Below are 21,518 nucleotides of genomic sequence, written 5' to 3' on the forward strand. Positions count from 1 at the left end.
GAAGGGACTACATTGGGGGTCGAACCACGAATAACTGAATATTAAGTGATAGCTAACCACTATGCTATTTCACTTTCACTATTTTGGCTGTATATTTCTATTTATATCCTATGGATGTTTAAGCTATGCTATACATAGCTGTACAATGTGCACACCCACTGAGCTACACTTAAACTTTAGTGGGGATGGGAAAAAATAACTATTTGTTTTATTTTTTTTAGTTTAGGGATGTGCACATTGCTAACAGTCATACCTCTCCACCACTTACAGCATATAATCTGGACGAAGCCTAACATGATGGGGGGGGGGGCAGAGAGAACAGATTTTAAATACTGCTCTTACAAACTTAGGAAGTTGATGAATAATAGGTTTTGCATTAGCATGACTTACTTGACAGATGTGGAGTCTTACACTCAAATGTTTGTCATTATTTAATTACTTTGAGCCTCAGCTCTTTTCCAGGACAGTAGGAGGAACACACCTGACACATGAGGCACAAATCTGGGCATTCTGCAGATATCTGTTCAGTTGGGGGTATGCTAACAGTGTCCCCAGACACTGTTTTTGCTTTTCAAAGTGCCACAAAGCACTTCCTGAGTGCAAGGAGTGTGTTTACTGTGCGAGCAATGCTCTGACATGCCACCCATGCACTCATTCACGGATCATACCCATGCAGGTTATACAGCAGTACGACTTCATGAATATGCAAGGTGTGCTGCTGTGCTGCTGTGCTGAACAGGCATGATCCACTCCATTCAAGAATAGACTTATTCTTGCACAGAGCTTTAATGAATCCCAGGGACTGTTTACATAACCTAAATTCCACACACCCAGTCTAAAACAAACAAACAAAAAAACGGAAATAGGGCTGTTTAAATTTGGGCACTGGGTTTACGTAGCATGCCTCGGGCCTTAAAAGGGTAGGAAATGGGAAGAGGAAAAAGAAAAAAAAAAGGAAAATATCAGAATTCAAGCAATCAAGTACAAATAACATAGCTGGCATGTGGAATGCATCATAGTCAGCCAATCATACAGGCAGCATCTGCAGCACCACAGTATATAGTATGGAAACACCTTACAGTCTGTTTTTTCCCACAAACTCTGCACCATTGGTGTATACATGCAGGGGAATTATAACTCAAAAGATGTTAGGGGCTGCCATTGCTTTGATCCATCAGTATGTGCAAGATGCTGATGGCAGAGAGGCGGATAATGCTGACAACTGCCACAGACCAAGGAGGAGGAGAAGAGTGTTCAGACTTAGGGTAACTTACGAGGGGCTACATGATCTGGAGATAGTAGAGCACTACATGGTAGACAGAGACATACTTCAGCAAATCACCGAGCTGTGCCAGCCTCACCTAAGACCTAGAGCCAACAGAGGGGAACCCATCCCAGTGGATACCAGGGTATGTGTAGCCTTAAGAATTCTAGCTACAGGTACTTTCCAAAGACCTACTGGGGATATCATGGGGATCTTACATGCATCTGCATCCATCATACTGCACCAGTTTCTGGATGCCATGCAATCACATGATGGTGAGCACATTTGCTTCCCCAACACCCGTGAACAGAGGACCAGCAATATGCATCGCTTCCACTGTGTAGCAGAATAGCCAGAGGTACTGGGTGCCATAGACTGCACGTGCATTCACATCAGAGCACCACCCAGTGAACAGGGTAGGGTCTACAAAAAACACACTGGATTCCCCTCCATCAACTGCCAGGTCATGTGCAATGCCCAGGACATTATCATGAATGTGTGTGCTGGCAGCCCTGGAAGCTATCATGACTCCCACATCTGGCATTCATCACAGCTGTACCAGGCATTTGCCAGTGGGGGCATCTCATATGGCCATCTGGTGGAGGATACTGGCTATGCACTGGAGCCGTGGATGATAACACCCATCAGAAATGCACACACACCCACACAAAAATGCCATAATGAGGCACACGCACAAACCAGGATCATTATAGAGCATGTGTTTGGGATGCTCAAGTCACGGTTTTGCTGCCTTGACATATCTGGTGGAGGCTTGCAGTACTCTCCTGCCACATATGTGCACATGTTTATAGTATGTGCCATGCTACACTATATGATCCTACAAAAACAGCTACAGCAGGAACAGCATGAGGAAGGGCCACACATCCCACCACTATTGCCAAGGTCCTTACAAGCACAGAGGGACTCACAGGAGGAGGCCCCTGAACCTGCTACTGCAGGCAGATGGAGGCATGCCCAGTATGCTCAGGTCTTGGCAAAGAGGCAACGCATAGCACACACACACTGGCACTGTAGGGACCCCAGGGACTGATACATCTCTCTGACTCACACACACAGTAAAATGGATGACATACACATCACATTACCTGTAACTTACCATGTATAGGCAGTGTACTGTGTGCATCCAACATAGGTGGCCCTCAAGCACCGTCCTCACAACTGCCACAAGCACAAGGTAAGTCAGTCTTCTTAACAATAAATGAATGGATTAGTATGTTTTGCTAGCATATCTATGGTAATGCTGCATGCATGCAAGGGAATGGGGTGGCCTACTGGGATAGCAGCACACAACTGACAGCTATGTGGGACACCAGGAAATTTCTGGCCAAAACTGACCTCCACACACTATGTATGTAGTACCCAAGGTGGCAAATCCACTGCAGTATATGTGTGGGAACAACTAACTGGGAAGGTCATAGATCACAGGTATGGATGTCAGGGTGGGGGTCCCATAACCACCCCTCATACCCACAAAACAAGTCAGCTGTAGAAAACCACAGAGAAATATCTGGTAAAGGCACACAAATGGTGGCAATGTTGAATTACCCCCCTAAAGACTCACACAGTGAGAGCACAGCAGGACCTGCAGTTGCAGTAAGACTATGGAGCGTAAAAAGTCTGAAACTCAAATGTATGCCAGTACAATCTGACTTGGTCTCTTTACTGATATGCCTTTAGGCCCCAATACAGGGCACAATAGTATGTTAAATGGAACCAAAATGTAAAGCAAATATCTGCACAGTCTGTGCAAATGTCTACAGCTGACAGGTGTGCCCCCGCATATACCCACACAAATGAAATAACATGTATGTTTGCAGGGAAATAGCAGCATAGCACACATTGGCAGGGCTGCACCAATATACAGGAAAACATGTTGCCTGTCCACAATATGCACGGGTCAATGAGCTATGTGCATGTGTGGGTAATACTGTCTGGATATGGCCAGTACATTCTCCTGGCCGTCATCTTGTAGTGCCCTAGGTACAGTGCCGCCTTTGTCAGGGTCATGTGAAGATAACTTCAGTGCTAACTGTTATGCATGTCAGTGACATTCAGTGCTCTGCTACTGACATACCTGTAAGTCACAGAGCTAAGTGGAATATACTACACATAGTGACATCTTGAAGGATGTGTAGCAAAGGTGCCAAGGCTTTTGTGACTATAAGTTCTTTTTTGGTACTGTTGCCAAATAATGAGCATGCCTTCACAGTTGAATGCACTCTGTACCCACATCCATAACTCCCAACCTCTGACAGCAAGATGTCTGGACAAGAGCAGAAATAAAAGTGTAACAAAGGCACAGTGATAGGCATGTGTTGTAAATATCGCCCTTACATACTGAGAAAGTTGGTGGGGGGAGGGAGTAGTAGTGGTGGGCATTATCTGAAGGTTATGTAGTCTGAAGCAACAAAATTGTCATAAAAAACACACGTTTGTACAGAAAGGATGAAACCTCTAGCCAAACACCTGGACAGCCTTCCAAAAAAATGTACAAGTGAGAGGTATGCTCACACAAGAATATGACATCTCAGGTTAGAAAGATACCACACAAGCAGGAGATCCCCATCCAGTATATCACCAAGTTGCTGGACTGTTTACACAGCCATGTCATTAGTAAACTGGCTGTAGCCACTCCTCATAAATGGCCTTGTTGGGCAAGAATTTACCTAGCTTCCCTCATAATATTGTTCTATGCATCATACAACTAGTATTCCTCTGGTAAAGCACTGTGATAATCTGAGGATGTCTGGCACTAGGTAATGACACAATACGTTGCAGTTTCAGAATACAGATATGTCAGAAAATGTCTGCAAAACAAAACAAATACCCTAAGGAAAATCCTGTGTACACATGAGAGGTATGGCTATAGCACACAAAACTATGGACTGGAGTACACCTATCACTGGAATGAAGTCCACTTTACTTACAAAAGATCACACTGGGCATGCTCCTACACTTAGAGAATCACAGGACATGTTGGAACCCATCAGAATATATGACTGTATTGTGTATATATGTCTATGCATAAATACAGCTATGTACACTTCAACTGTCCACACACACACACACACACACACACACACACACACACACACACACACACACACACACACACACACACACACACACATTAGACAGGATTACCCACAGCTAGCTGTAGGTGGCTCATATGTGATATATCTGCATCTGTTGCTTAAGATACACACACACACATATATATATATATATATGAGCAACAGATAACAACATATGTCAAGCATACACACACATCGATGTGGGAACTGAGAGACAGACAGTGATAGAGAGAGAGAGAGACAGGGGGAAACAGACAGAGTGTGTCACATACATGAATACCCTGAATGGCATACAGTGATGTCCTGCTGTGGACAGTGGCATACCAGTTCTAAACAGTTGCATGTGCCAGCATAAAAGGTGAGCCCCATTGTGTAACAGTACTGAGCTTGGGTTCATAATATCACATGTGTGTGTGTGTGTGTGTGTGTGTGTGTGTGTGTGTGTGTGTGTGTGTGTGTGTATCCATAGGTCTAAGTATTAGGAGCCTCTTCCCACTAAGTACACTTCACATTGTCCTACTTCACAAGATCTGCTGCTATCATTCACCTTAGAAGTACCATTGGACACTGATCACCCCTATGACCTCAGTAGCATGTGCAATATCTGTGTAACACTACAGTACAATAACTAGATAGGTAGAGGTTCTAATCTCCATACTGACATCTGTGTGTGTGTGTGTGTGTGTGTGTGTGTGTGTGTGTGTGTGTGTGTGTGTGTGTGTGTGTGTGTGTGTGTGAGTGTGTGTGACAGATATATATGCGAGAGTAAGGGAGTGTGTGTTTGTTTGTATGTGAAACAGTTTTAGGCTTTTCCTACCCACAACACTTCCCAGTGCCCCACTTTATCAGTCCTGCTGATGTCATTCCCCTTATTAGCACCTTTGGCCAGTTGTCAGCCCTATAACCTTTGTAGTGCATGTGATAACTATGTAACACTATAGTACAAATCACTAGCTAGACAGGGGTACTAATCACAGATCTGGTAAATGAGCATATGTATGTTTGTAAGAAGATGTATTTTGATAAGTCTCCCACCCACTGCCCTACTTTATCACTCCTGCTGATGTCATTCACTTTATCATCACCTTTGGCCACCCATCAGCCCAATAAGCTCTGTAGTGTGTGTGATAACTGTGTAACACTATAGTACAAATAACCAGATAGGCACGGGTTCTATGCTCAGATCTGGCAAATGTGGGTGTGGAAGTATGTATGTTTGTAGGAAGATGTATTTTGATAAGTTTTCCACCCACTGCCCTGCTTTATCAGTCCTGCTGATATCATTCCCCTTATCAGCACCTTTGGCCAGCTGTCAGCCCAGTAAGCTCTGTAGTGTGTGCGATAACTGTGTAACACTCTAGTACAAATAACTAGATAGGCAGGGGTTCTACTTTCATAACTGGCAAATGCGGGTGTAGGAGAAGTATTTTGATAAGTTTCCCACCCACTGGCCTACTTTATCAGTCATGCTGATGTCACTCCCCTTATAGGTTTATAAGTGTGTACTAGGCTAATGCCCTGGAGCTTTTACAAGCCTAGCCCATAGAAGTGCCCTGCCAGTGTGCCACCCAACACTAGTTCCCAGTGCCTCTATCAAGTAGAGCCACTGGATTGATCCCTGGGATGAACTTTCTATTACCCATCCACTCATCAAGGTTTCTCTGGAACAGGGTCACCTAGGTGATTTCCTTGACATGTATGGGAAGTCTATTCCAGGACATGTGCAGTCTTTGGGTAAGGAACCTCTTCCTCCAGCATGTTGTGTTGATTGTGGTAATGAGGCCAAGGTCTCTGCAGTGTGTGGTGCAGAGAGATTGGGATGTCTTTAGATGTAGCATTTGTAAAAGAGCTGTGTCAGACATGGCTTTGCAAGTCAAGCAGAGATTGCCTGTAAGTAGGTGATATTAGACAGAGAATAGCTGGAGTCTTTTAACTCTGTCTGTGTAGGACATGTGTTTAATGCCTAGGATCCTCATTGTGAGGCACTTTTGTGGCCTCTTCAGCTGTTGCAGGTGCCTAGTGAGGTACATGCCAAATGGGCCATTATACTTGATGACTGGTCTAATGAGGGAAGATTACACAGAGATTATGGCCTCTTTCTTCCTGGCTGTAAAAGCCGTTGGTAATGAGATGTGCCACATAGAAGGATTTCCTGAACACAGTGGCAATGTGGTGGTTGAACAGAGGTTGTTGTCAACCTGTGTCCCCAGATCTCTTATAGTGCCTACAGTATACAGTGGGCTCCCATCAATGTGGTACTTAGTCGGAACCGAGTTTTTACCAAAGGGGCTGATGATGCATTTTGTGGTGATAAGCTTCAGGCCATGGTTTCCACACCAGTCAGCGGTTTCAGTGAGGCCTTTCTGTAGGATGTCTGCATCACTTGTGGAGTTAATGATGGCTCCCAGCTTGCAGTTGTCTGTGAACCTGGTCAGACAGAGTTCCTTTGTGTTGGCCTTGACTCCTGAGAAGTAGATGTTGAACAGGAGAGTACCCAGGAGTGATCCCTATTGGACTCCACTCATGACTGGTTGGCAGTCTGACTTGGAGCTCGCTACTTTCACACTGTTTTCTATCTGTGAGCCAATTTGCAATCCCCTAGTGATAAAGGGGTTGATGCCTCATTTTGTGGGTTCATCAATAATTCCTGACTGAGGAATGATATCAAAAGCCTTGGCCAGACTGATGTAGACAGTATGCAGTGCCTTACCATCATATACAGCTTTGGTGACTGACTCAAAGAAGTCAATCAAGTTGAGCAGGCATGATCTCCCTTTCACAAAGCCAAACTGTGTGGGGTCCAGAGTTAGAAGACTACCTATATCTGCGTCGATCAGGTCCCTGATGATGCACTCCATAGCTGTACATATCAGACTTGTCAGGCAATGGGCTGATAATTCCCAGGGTCTGTAGTTGCTACCCCTTTATGGAGAGGGATGACTGTAGCAGTGTGCCATTTGGGAGGGACAAAGCCTGAGGTGAGGCTGTGACCGAACAGAGTACACAGATGTGGTACCAGATATCTTTGTAGTTCATGTAGAACATACCCAGGGATATTTTGGGGTCCCATGGAAACTGCATTGTTGCCCGTGGACAATGCAGGTTTAACCTGGGCTGCAGTAATCCTGGGTGTGTGGCATTCTTCTGGCATTCTGATTGTTTTGTTAGGGGGGGAGAGAGGGGTAAAGCTGGCACTGAATGTATTGGCAAGATTGCAGGGGGCATGTCTAGTGTCTGTACACTACTTGAACACGCCCCCTGCACTCATTTAAGGTTCATGACCATGTAGATTAAACAGCAGTGTGCTTTCATGAGAGCAGCAAGGCATGCTGCTGTTCTAAACAGACATGAACCACTCTGTGCAAGAATAGTCTTATTCTTGCATGGAGTTTCTTGAATCTGGTGGAGAGTTCTTGCTGATATAACAACAATGAACTGGTTCCATTTGTTTCAAGCAGAGAATTCAGTGTCTTCCCTACAGATTTTTAATGCATTTCCAAGCAACTAAGATATATTTAAAAGGGCATCATTGCCCTTGTCTTGACTCATCTTTGTAAAAATCTACTGCCAATCATTAACGGACCGGAGTTCCGCTGTGGCAACCCCTAACCGGAAAAAGCTGAAAGACACAACAACATTAAGGACAAAAAGAAAGCCTGACAAAAATGGAAAATCTGTAAAGGTAGACATGACTACCAAACTGACTTAGATAAAAGGCAGTCTTGCAAAGAAGAAATTAAAAAAAAAAGAAAAATCCACACATCTTGAGCTAAGCTATAAATATCATTAATTCAGCAAAACCATTTCTGGTGAGTAATCAAGAGCATCACCTGTTTTAATAATAGCTGGAGTAGCAGAAGTGATAGTGTGGTGAATTAAGATATGCTAAAGGAAGTCAAGTCTTTTACTAGCACTGCTGTCACTTCTCCTGGTAACAAGGCCTCATATGTAAATGTAGGAAATCCTTCCCACTTTCTGAACCTCCTCACACCCCTCTCACTAGTATACACTTTCAAAGCTACTAACGCATCCAACACACATGAGTGCACATGTATTCTATTTTGGACAGATCTCTGCCAAATCAGTAAAAATCAAACTACTTGCAAATTTGAAAAAATAAATCCTAACCTTAATAAGATAACCTTAATAAGATTCCTCCTACATTCCTAAAAATGTGGGATAAAGACATTCCAGACACCTAGTATTTATCTTTAAAATTTATGTCATCACAGGCAACTTAGCTCCCCATTTTAAACATTCACTTATAATTCCAATCCCAAACCCATCTTCCTTAAGTGTCAAAGCTATTGTTTAGTATTATTTCTCCTCTTGTTAATTGTGGCTTACTAATAATCATTTTTCATTAAATGTGACTAAAACAACAACTATGTTCTTCAGCACACAGTACAAGATGAACAACACCCCTCCCCCGACATATAAATTCCCATCAATGAGTCCTTCTTTTCAGTGGAGAAGTACAAAAATGTTCTGATATTCAATACCTACACTGACTCCACCATCTTGTACATTGTAACACAATTTAAGCCTACCTACTCCATCTCCAATCACCTAACTCTCCTCAGCTGGAGCACCTTTGTTTAACTATACAAAAAGCCAGCCAGCACACAGTAACAGTTCATTACATTCTGCTTTTTTTCTCCTGTGCCTTTAAATTTTTACATTACAGTTTCTGCCTATCCCTTGAAAACAAGCTACTAGTCAAAGCCTCTCCTTACTCTCTTAGTAACCAGGAAAAATAATACTTATAGCCTAGTCTATGGAATCTCAAGAGTAAAGGGGCTTCAGCAAAACAACCCATTCTTAGAGGAACCTTCTATTCACAGAGCTCAGCAACATAACAGAGCACCACATTTTAGAAAGAATATTCTCATGTATCTACTGAAGACCTAGTAGTGTTTCTGTTGGCTAGACAAAAGCTAACTCTCTTGCTTCTCTCCATGTCCACTTGAAAAGTTTTAAGACAAGCGAAGCCACTCAATTATTGCCTTTCTCTTCCTACAAGACTCATGTTCTCACAACACCATGTTTAAAACTACCAACATGCTGCACAAGTTACAGTGCTGTTCATGGGCATGGTCTTAATGAGAAAATGTCTTTCTTTCAGCTAAATATCTAAGAAAAGTCAGTTCTGATGTCACACTGCCTAAAGGTGAAAAGCTGCTTTCAAATTAGTTTTGGCCAGCCATGGATGCTGCTTCAGTGTTGTGCATCATCAGGTGACACATGCATTTGCCACTTCTTTGTCAATATTATCTTTAACTAACTCCACATCTTACCTATGGGTATGAGAGATTATGAATTAAATTATACCCCTAGACATTTTTTGGAAACTAAACCAAGAGGAGAAACATTAAGGACTTCAAATGGAGAGTTCTCAAATGGACAGTTCACTCTACCTGCTTTCACCTCCATATCCAGTGACTTACTCATAATTCCTTCTTTTCCTTTAACTAACTTCAAATTCTTGCAGATATTGTACTTTTGTCACTTATCTATAAGACAGACAATGAATAAAATAATACCTCACAGAATTTTTATGAACTAAACCCTGAAGAGAAACCTTAAGGACCAGAAAACGACCACTTATTCTATTTTCTTTCAGATCCATATCTAGTATATCCCTAACAATTCTTTTTCTTGTAAATAACTTCAAACTCTTGCACTCCCCTACTGACACAGGTGGGTACACCAGCAGTGACAATTCCCTTCCAAATCTGCATTAATATATTCATTGCTCCTCTATCATGTTTGTTCGATAAATATTCCTGTAAAAATCCCCACCTTACTAGAGTATGAATGCCACATTCTTTGGTCAGTCCCTCTTTCTTGATACAAATCCTGTTCTTCTAACCAAAAAAGGTTATCCTTCCCATGTATATAATCACCAGAAAGATATCCCCCTGGATTCAACAAAATTCATGCAAGAATAAGACTATTTTTGCACGGAGTGGTTCATCTCCATTTAGCACAGCTGTATGCCATGAATATTCATGAAGGCACACCCTCTGTACTTATATGGACATGAACCTTAAATGAGTGCAGAGGGCATGTCCAAGTAGTGCACGGACACTGAACATGCCCCCTGCACTCAGAAAGTACCATACGGCACTTTCTAAGCCGAACTGGCATAATATTAAAGATTTACCCTAATATTATGCCAGTATTTCAGTGTCCGCAGACACTAAAATTAGATAATGATCATTTCAGTGTCCACGGACACTGAAAGAAACATTGGCATTAAGAAAGCAATGCAGGGGGTGTGTGGCAGGTTCTGTGGCACACACACTGCATCACTAAAATGCCGTATGACACTTCTGCAACCTGCTAAAGCAGGAAATGTGTGCAAATGCAGATATAACGAGGGATAAATCCTGCAATATGGACAAAGCACACATATAGCCCTCACAAACATAGAAGGTTGATTGAGAACAGGTCATGCATTAGCATGAATTGGGGAAGGGTAGAAGTCTGAAAGCAAATGTATGCCGATATTCCCTTACAGCAGTGCATGCTGACAAAGGCACAAATGATGGGGGAATAAAGAATAAATTAGGGACAGGCCTGAAAAATTGCCCTCATACACTTAGAAAGTTGATAGAAAACAGGATATGTATTAGTAGGAGTCCCTGGAGGATAGAAGCCTGAAAGCCAAATGAATGCCATTATTTCACGACTGCAGTCCTCAATGAGTTGTCAGAACACAACAAGCCTCGCTTATATAACATAATAATATAATTGTAATATAAACTTTTTTTAAGCTTAAGGAATGTTTAAGCATAGCTAAGCCTAAGGAATGAATCAGTAAATGAGACCGCAACCCGTCTCCGCTAGGTTAACTATTTCAAACAGTGAAACAGGACTCGAACAAGGGATAAAGGCAGCGAATTTATTAACCACATGAAACTGAACAAGACAAGTAAGCGCTTTCATCTGCGATGCAGACTTCATCAGACAAAATACATCCTAATTAACACCATATTTAACAACTTTTTGGCGCCAACTTAAAATACAAAAAAATCAATTTCAAATAATTGACGTCAACTTTTAAAGTGCCAGTGCTTACAATTAATAAAAACTTGAAATTCAGCATACGAAGCTCAAAGATGTGTTTTAAAACATAACATTAGTAAATGTCAACAGGTACTAATAATCATAAATGCCCACTACTATGAAAATATAAAAATATGAATATATATATATACATTTAAATAAATAAATAAAATAAATATATATATATATAAAACATAAATATATGTACCAATAAAACTAATCTGCTAAATTCATAACGTGTCAAATAATCTATATAGTTTGCTGCATGTTGCTAAGGGACAACCAAAATGTCCTACAAGGTCAGATCTACGTGTACATAAACATTTCCTTAAACATGAGAAAAACAAGAAAATGAGAAAGACAAAAAGATATATATGTAAAATCACATCCAACTTATAGTAATTGCAATAAAGGTTTGATGGAAATAAAATCATTAATACCAGGAAACTTGGTGGCATTAGTCTTCATCTGCCACATACTTTCCTTTTTTCCTAAGAGAGCTTTAAAATTTCCTCCCCATGGTGATTTTTGTACATGATCAATTATAGCAAATCTAAAAACATGTGCAACACCATACTGTTTTGTGTGTCTATATAAGGCATTATTAGTATCATGAACCTTAATCTTATACAAATGTTCATAAATCCGTCTCCTAAATTGCCTTTCGGTTTTTCCAATATAAAAAGCAGTGCATAAATCACATTTTGCGAGATATATTATGTTTGTACTACAACAATTCCCTTTTATAAACTTTATATATGTCCTATTTATATCATCTAGTTTACAGCCCTTATTTTCATTTATAGCAAAGCATTGTCTACATGATCCACACTTTTTTGTGGAGACATCCTGCAGTAAAGGGTTATTACGATTGTTAGTAGTACTCTCTAACAATCTTTTAATATTCAATCCAACCTTGTATACACAGCATGGTCTATTACCGACTACATTATTTACTTCCTCAACAGTTAAAATGTTCCAATGTCTTAATAAAATGTTTTTAATTTCATTAACATGTGGTGAATACATTAAAACACATACTTTTTTAGACCCAAAACCCTCTATAGTTCCAGGTTGTGTTGCTTTACTAGTGATGAGTGCTGTACCCAAAATTGGGGGGGTACTTTTTACCCCATTCCCGTATAACATACGAAGCTATATCGTTCAGAAGTCGAATGGGTTAATTTCTGTTAATAAACATATTTTTAATAAAATGTATCTCCTTAGTCATTACCTCATAAGTGGAGGACATTCTAGCTGCCTGAATACATTGTCCCTTAAAAATGTTTCTTAAAATATGTTTGGGATGGTTACTGGAAAATTCCAGATATCCATTTGAAAATGTTTCTTTTCTACGAATCTCAGACTGAAAGCCTGTAACTGTATGTCTAATAAATGTATCCAAATAAGCTATCCCTTCGGGCCTTATTTTATATGTAAATTTCAAAAAATCACTGGACTGATTTAAATGCACCATAAAGTCATTAAAAGATTCAACTGGTCCATCCCATAACAAAAACATATCGTCAAGAAATCTTGTGTAATAAACCACATGCTGGAAATAGGTGTGACTGAACAAATGTTGATACTCCCATGCCAGCATGACCAAATTGGCAAAAATAGGGGCACAAGAAGCCCCCATAGCAACACCCCTAGTCTGTCTAAAGTATTCTCCTTCAAAATAAATGTAATTATGATCTAATACTATTTCCATCATATCAGTAATCAAATTAATACAATCCCAACCGAGATTGGAATACCTTCTCATGCTTTCACAAAAGCCTTCTAAGCCTTGAATTTTAGGAATGCAAGAAAACAAATCTATGACGTCAATGGTTATGTAAAGCAAACTCTGTTTCCATTTATCAATAGTAAGGTTGGACAGAAACATCCATGAATCCTTTATAAGGTGCGGTGTATTTCCATAAATGTGCTTAACCCATCTGTCTGTGGCTACACATATATTAAAGGTCTTGGATTTACTGCCCGAGATAATAGGGCGAAAAGGAGGGTCAAGTATGTCCTTATGAATTTTAGGGATACCTACAATTGTAGCAAGCACAGGGTGTTCTACCCTTAAAAAATTGTAAGTCTCCACAGTAATTCTATTGTCAATCAAATACTCTTCTAAAGCTAAATCAATCTTGCGATATCCAATGTTAATTTCATTTAAAGACACTATTTCATAGTTACCAGTCTCTATTAATATCCTCTGTATCTTATTAACATAATCCAACATGTTGTACAAGATGATCCCCGCCTCTTTGTCGGGTTTCATAACCCGTATATCTTTATTACAGACTAGTTCTTTCAAACAAGTTCTCTCCTGCATAGTAAGATTGTCACTAATAATTAATTTCTTACTTTTCCTATTATATCTATATATATCCAAACATGTAAGGTCCACAAAATTTGATTCATTCCTATGTGACATGGGAATAAAGGTACTTTTTCGCCTTAATTCATTTTCAGGTAACAACTCCATGTTATTTTGCATGGTTACAGCCAGGTTAAGTCTGCGGCAATAAAGCTTAACCTCAGCTATAGTATCAGCTAAATTAAACCTAACAGTTGGTATGTATTTCATACCCTTCTTAAATAAAGAAAAATGCTCATCCAAGATGTTTAAACTAGTGTAATTAAATATTTTCAAGTCATTTTGAGCAATAACTACCTCCTCAATCTGTTTGTTGTGTACCATACTATTTTCCACGATAGGTACATTAATAGTTTTAACCCCAGTCTGTAAAAACTGACTGTTGATGTTCTCGATATTATTGATTACCATCTCTTTTGATGGTTCCTTTGTGGGTAATTCCATTTCTGTTGAGGTGTGAAGTATCGACCCCCTTGAAAATTTAAACCAGAATCCTTGTGGGTTTCCCTTCTATCCATAACAACATTGTTAGGTTCCCTATCCATCTCACCTTTCCATAAATAGTCCCTATTGTAGTGATATTGTTCAATAGGGCTGGTGCAGTGGTTAGCATTAGCAAGAGGTTCTCCAGTCTGCATGTCCTCCTGTGGTCGAAGAAGAAGAAGAAGTAGTGATATTGTTCAATATCACGTGATAGTTTCTTATTCTTTCTGTCAAAAATCTTAGTAGCTCTACTTTCAGCTAATTTAAACTGTTTTTCATATAAATCCTTCCATTGAGGGAACACCAAGTGTGTAACAATGTCATTGTTTAGCTTTTCAAGCTCATTAACTAACCCACTTAGTTTCTCATCATTCTTTTTTATAATTAAATTCATGAAACTAATACCATAACTGTCAAACAATTTGTTAAATTCCATCTTAGTGTCATTATTTAAGTTTACCCCCATTGGCATTTTAAAAAACCTTAAACCCATTGGTACAATTCCTAAATTAATACATTTCAATAGGTATGCATAGTCAATTTTTACACTTTTTCAACACATCGTTGAGCTTCGTATGCTGAATTTCAAGTTTTTATTAATTGTACGCACTGGCACTTTAAAAGTTGACGTCAATTATTTGAAATTGATTTTTTTGTATTTTAAGTTGGCACCAAAAAGTTGTTAATTAGGATGTATTTTGTCTGATGAAGTCTGCATCGCAGATGAAAGTGCTTACTTGTCTTGTTCAGTTTCATGTGCGTTAATAAATTCTCTGCCTTTATCCCTTGTTCGAGTCCTGTTTCACTGTTTGAACTAGCTAACCTAGCGGAGACGGGTTGCGGTCTCATTTACTGATTCAGTTGTTGTTTTTTCTTTGTTTGGTTTTTTACAAGTTTTTTGTGAGCTATGGACAGTTCATGTGTGGTGACTGAGACTCCTTTGGACAAGGATATGCTGAATAGCTTTAAGGCGGAAATGAATGTGTTACGTGATAACGTTACTCGCCTTACTGAAGTAGTTGGGCAGTTACAACAATCGATTCTGGATTTGAAAAATGCAGCTCCTAGTGAGAAAACAAGCCAACCGTTACTTGCTACTCATGTGTCCACCCAAGTTGATATTCCGAATGGCCAGGGTGGACCTAGCAAGGTTCACAATGAGGTGACTAGATCTAGATTGCTGCACAACAGTGTTCGAGACGTAAGTCAAACATCTGATAAGGATTTTACGTTTGATTTTTCGTTGTTTCAGGTCAACAAGGATTTTCAGCGCTTGGGAGCTCATCCTAAGCGCACATATCCTGTAAAGACTTATGCTATGTCAGCAAAGCCTAAATTGGATATTGAAAAAGGTACTTCTGTGAATTTTTCCTAGCCCTAGGGGCAATGCTGTAAACGCATCTCCCACTACTTATGATGTTGGTAATTTGGACAAATTTGTAACTAATGACTATGATTTTAAAACTAAAGATCTTCAAAACAAAAAGTATATGGACAATTCAGCTAATTATAAAGGGACTGTAAAGGACATTTATTTTTTATTTTATTTTACATTTGTTGACCGGGCTAGTCCAGCTGGATATATGTCCATTTTCAGTAGAGGCCCGGGGAGAAAAGCTCCACACATAACATTAGCAATACAGATAGACAAATTGTTAATAAAGACTTACACATAAAATATACATTTAAATCAACTTGTAGTCAAAATCAGCATACATTAAAGGAACTCAACAATTTAAACTCATACACAATGTTCTGTCGACTTCAAAGCAAGGTTACCTAAAGCAACAGGTAATGCAGTAAGGCATCAGCCAAGCAGATTACAGTAATAGCTCAAGGAAGGGAAGTGGAAGGAGTATGAAGGAAAGAAGATAAGGCACAAGGCCAGAATCATAAGAAAGAGAGGAGAAGAAAAAAGACAGTCAAGATGAGGTGGGAGAGATAGTAGATGTAGGTCAGAGCATAAGAGGACAGCTGGGAAGGAAGCAGGGTAGAAGTTTGATTTGAGGCAGAATGAAGGGTAAAGGTAAGGAGAGAGTAAGGAGAGGGAAGTTAGCCTGGAGTATTACAAGAACAGAGCCAGTGGTTTTGGACATGTAGTTTGATTTGTTGTTTGAAGAGGGGTAGGGATGAGATTAGTGTTAACTCTGTAGGCAGCAAATTCCATACTCTGCCTACAGTATTGGTGAAAGAGAGTCACCAGCTAAGTTGTGGGCCTTTATGGGTTTGGTCATCAGTTTACAGGAGAGGTGAGATTGTTATAATGGAGTAGAAGTTGTGAAAGTATAGGGTGTTGCTAGGTTGGTACAGTAATTTGTGGGCAATTGTAAGTTGTGAAATATTAATATAGTTTTGTAGTTCCAGCCAGCCTAACTGTTTCAAATTGAGGCAGTGATGTGTTCTAAAAGGGTTACCAGTGGCGAATGTTATTATAGCAAGTTGCTAGTTTGTTTAGGTTAGTTTTTAAGGTTGGTGAAGATAGGAGAGGCATAGAAAAGAGTTGATATAAGATGGGAGTGAGCAATAGTAGCCCTAGTTGATGGGGTAAGAAATGGTTTTATACGGTATAAAGATCCAATTTTTCTGTTAACAGTTTTGATGGTGTTGTTGATGTGTTGGTCAAAAGAGAGATTGTAATCAATGGTAACACCAAGTAGTTTTGTTGTGGAGTCAGGAGAGATGATAGTTTTGTTGTTTGAATAGATAGAGAAGTTAAGTGGAGAATGCAGTGGTGGGGTGAAGAGGAGAAGTTTGGTTTTGGCATTGAGAAGTAGATACCATCTAGTAAACCATGTTTCTACAGTGTTGAATGTAGTTTGAGTTAGAGTGGTTAGATCAGAAGAGGTGGATGCTGAACAAATGATAGTCGAGTCGTCTGCATATTGAATGCAGGTAGCTTGAGGAATTACAGAGTGGAGATCATTAATGTAGAGGGAGGACAGGAGGGCCAAGGATAGAGCCTTGAGGGACACCTATTGCAATGGGAAGTAAGGAGGAGATATGGTTTTCCCAAAGAACGGCTTGTTGTCTGTTACTGAGGTATGATGTAAACCAGTTGATGGCAAGGCTGTCAAATGAGAGGGAGTTGAGAATGCTAATTAGAGAAGAGTGGTTGACCATGACAATAGCTTTAGAGAGGTCAATGAATAGGGCAGAAGAGAGTAGGTTCTTGTTGCGATTGCTGTTAATGGTGTCTGCAAAGGAAAGGAGGGCAGTGGTAGTACTATGGTGGGGTCTAAAGCCATGCTGACAGTGAGCTAAAATATTGTGAATAGATAGGTACTGTACCAGTTGCTGATGTATACATTTCTCCATAATTTTTGCTAATGGAGAGAGAAGAGCAATAGGTCTAAAGTTGGAATAATCAATAGAGTTACCACCTTTATGTAGTGGGATAATATGAGAAATTTTCCAGATAGGAGGGATGGTTCCTTCTTGGATGGTTCTATTTATGAGTATAGAAATTGGGTGCAATTACTTTGGCTGCTTTTGTAAGAATAGGGAGGGAGCTTGTCAGCAGAGGGAGTACATGGTTTGAGTTTGAGAAGTAGTTTGAAGATGGTAGAGGTAGAGATGGGTTGTAAAGAGAAGCTACAGTTAGAGTTTAAGTGATTGTTAGGAGGATAAAAGTTATTAGTATTTAATTGTCTGGCGAGAGATTGAATAGTATCAGAGAAGAATGAGTTAAAAGTATTTGCAGTTTGAAGAGGGGTGTCTGGGTTGGCATTTAGTGGGGAGGGAGTTTTAGCAGTACCAGGAGAAAGGAGTCTATTAATGGAAGACCAGAATTGTTTGGGTTTATTTAGGTTAGTTTCTTGTAGGTTGCAGTAGAACTTTCTTTTATCAGTGAGGATGGCTTTTTTGGTAAGATTTCTAAGTTGGCGAAAGTGATGAAAATCAGAGCTGATTCTATGGGATCGCCATTTGTTCCAGAGTTTATTTTTGGAGAATATTAGTTTTCTAGTTTCATTTGAGAGCCAAGGGGCTGTATTAGATTTCATTCTAATAGTGCGTTCGGGAGCATGATTGTCTAGAATAGAAAGGAAAGTAGAATTAAAGAATGATACTGCTTCATTAAGTGGAAGAGTCTTTAAAGGGTTCCAGTTGCAAGTTCTGAGTTCGTTCTGAAAAAGGTTGGTTTTAAAGTGTTTAGTGGAACGTATTTTTCTTATATTAAGGGGGGGAAGATAATCAGTCTTTTCTCTTGCAATGTATGTTAAACAGTGATCACTGAGGTCATCAGGCAGGGTCCCAACATTATAAGTGATATTAAGTTTGTTTATAAGAATCCAGTCTAATATAGTCTGTTTTCTGTTTAACTTATTAACTCTTGTAGTGGATGTAATGGTTTGGGTGAAACCGTTTAGATTAATGTGAGAGATGGGATTATCGGTATTAATAGCATTCCAGTCAATATTTAAGTCACCAAGAATGATGGTTTCTTGGGGGTAGTAGTTGGAAACCCAATTGAGAAAGTCTTCTACAACTGGTATGTTGTTTCCTGGTGGTATATAAATGCAGATGATGTAAAGGGCTTTTTTGGCATTAAGTTGAAGTTTTGAGATAATGGCTTCCACCTTACTATCTTGGGTTGGACAGGCTGGTAGGGTAGTGAACGGAGGGCGAACGGAGCGGGATACACCAAGAAGAAGGAAAAAGTATCAGAGAAAGCTAGGTAAGTCAGGGTAAGAGAAGGTAACCTGGGAGGAGAGGAAAAGGAGAGTACCTCAAAGGGAGGACAGGGATAGAAAAATAGGTAAGGAGCGATAGGGGAAGTAGTTAGAAAGGAATCCAGGTAAAATGGATATAGTGTGTAAGAGTCAAAAGTGCAGTGAGCATACACAGGGGCTTTCAAGGTAGAACCAGAACAATAGCTGAGAGAGAGCAGGCTAGGTAGCAGTGTGAAGGGAGAAGGAGACAGGTAATAAGAAGTGGAAGGAGAGAGCTGCTGCTGGCAGGCAAGCTGGGGCAAACAATAAAGCTTAGCAGTGTAACTATGTTATGAGCTATACAGGATGGTATTGGTAGACATACTGGAAGCTTGTAGTGGTATAATAGAAGGGCTCTGTCCTGTACTTTCCAGGGATAGCAGTCAGAGAGTATCCTAGTAGGGGTAGTTGAGATTTCCAATCAAGACAAACAACTCAGGGAGAATCGAGGGATAGCTATGCAAGAGGAGAAGCAGTAGAAAAAGATTAGATAATGTTAAAAACGTAAAAATACAACATTAGAATACAGTGCAAAAAAGTAGGCCAGTTATCAGGTAAGGAGCTTAGTACTAAACACAATAAAATCACATTAACAGTTAGGCAAGGCAATCATTTACATCAATAGAGCGACTAGGCATATTGTAAATCAGTAGATAGACTGCATGAGCTTAGTACTAAACCCAATAAATCACATTAACAGTAGGCAAGGCAATCATTTACATCAATAGAGCGACTAGGCATATTATAAAACAGTAGATAGACTGCATGAGGTTACTTCAAGCTAAGTGAGTTCACAACCACAGTAGAAACTAATAGGTAATTCAATCAATTGGGAGGGTTGAGCCAGGTATATTTGGGGGAAAGCCTTTAACTGTAGGATCCCAGTCCAGTGAACCCGTGTCTAAGGCCACGCTAGTACACGTAGTTCAGATTCAGGGCAGCCAAAGGGAGAGTAGACCTTTACAATGCTAAGCCAGTAAGTAGCAATGGCAGTCCCTTTGGCCGTTTTCAGCCCTGGGTAAAGTGATCACCCAAAACTAACAAGAAGATATAGGTACCTATAGCGTTAAGCAACTAAAACAGTACAAGCATTAAAAAAGAGTAAAATGTGCACGTGCTTGGGGGTAGGCAGCGTTTGAGCCCTAAAATAATTAAAGTACTGTTACCTCCTTCAAAGCGCCGTGATTATCTGCTTAATAGTGAAAGGCACAATAATATGAAAGCTGGGATGTTAACGCTAACAATGTTGGTAAAGTAATGTACCGCATAAGGGGTTACAGCAACGCGGGCACCACAAATGCTAGATGTTTCTCTAAACAGGAAAAACAGCAAACTAAGTGTTAGACAATCAAAACAGACGCTAACATGCTGTCGCCATAAAGATTAAGGCGCGAACAGCATTTGAGAGATATTTAAGCAGCCACAAGTAAAGCTAACACGCTGTCGCAACACTGTAGGTGCGCAGTACATTTATTCTAACCCACCATATAGCCGTGTCAACAGAGATAGTACAATTAGTAGCAGGAAGCAATTTAAATAACAAATAAGCGGCTATATAATAGGGATAGACAGTACAATGCTTGTTCAGATAACACTTGTTTTTAGACAAGTCGCTGTCGTTAGGTCTTTAAAATCATGAAACAACAGAAACGCTAGCTGTACAGAATGTATTCAAGTCGTTAAATCAAGAAACACAACAAACGCTAACTGTGCAGTTGTCTATATAGAGAGACACATAGAATATCAACAGATTCACATGATAGACAGTACGTAAACCGTCTCAAACGCGTATACAGGGACAATTAAAAGAGCACAAGCTGAGTACAAGTAAGCCCAGCAGAGTAGCCACAAAAGTCTATCAATAATGCAGAAACTTACTATAAAGTAGGAGCACACAGCCTTGGGTGCACAGCAGCAGCGAGGTGGAACAATAAAGATGGTGCCCTGAGGAATAGGAGGGTCTTTAAAAACTTGTAGAGGAAGTACTAAGGGAGGGGGAGGAGCAGGGATAGTAAGGAATCAGGTATAGAGCGGAAGGAGTAAAATGCAGGGGAATAGTGGAGTGAAAAATAGGAGATCCTAGGTGTGCAGGGATAAGATAGTAAAAGGTACAGTAGAACAGGCAATAAAGCGAAAGTAATCCAAAGAAGAAGGAAAAAGTATCAGAGAAAGCTAGGTAAGTCAGGGTAAGAGAAGGTAACCTGGGAGGAGAGGAAAAGGAGAGTACCTCAAAGGGAGGACAGGGATAGAAAAATAGGTAAGGAGCGATAGGGGAAGTAGTTAGAAAGGAATCCAGGTAAAATGGATATAGTGTGTAAGAGTCAAAAGTGCAGTGAGCATACACAGGGGCTTTCAAGGTAGAACCAGAACAATAGCTGAGAGAGAGCAGGCTAGGTAGCAGTGTGAAGGGAGAAGGAGACAGGTAATAAGAAGTGGAAGGGGAGAGCTGCTGCTGGCAGGCAAGCTGGGGCAAACAATAAAGCTTAGCAGTGTAACTATGTTATGAGCTATACAGGATG

Source organism: Protopterus annectens, chromosome 2.part0 (assembly GCF_019279795.1).
Source record: "Protopterus annectens isolate FY-2018-M chromosome 2.part0, PAN1.0, whole genome shotgun sequence".
In the NCBI taxonomy this organism is placed as follows: domain Eukaryota; kingdom Metazoa; phylum Chordata; order Ceratodontiformes; family Protopteridae; genus Protopterus; species Protopterus annectens.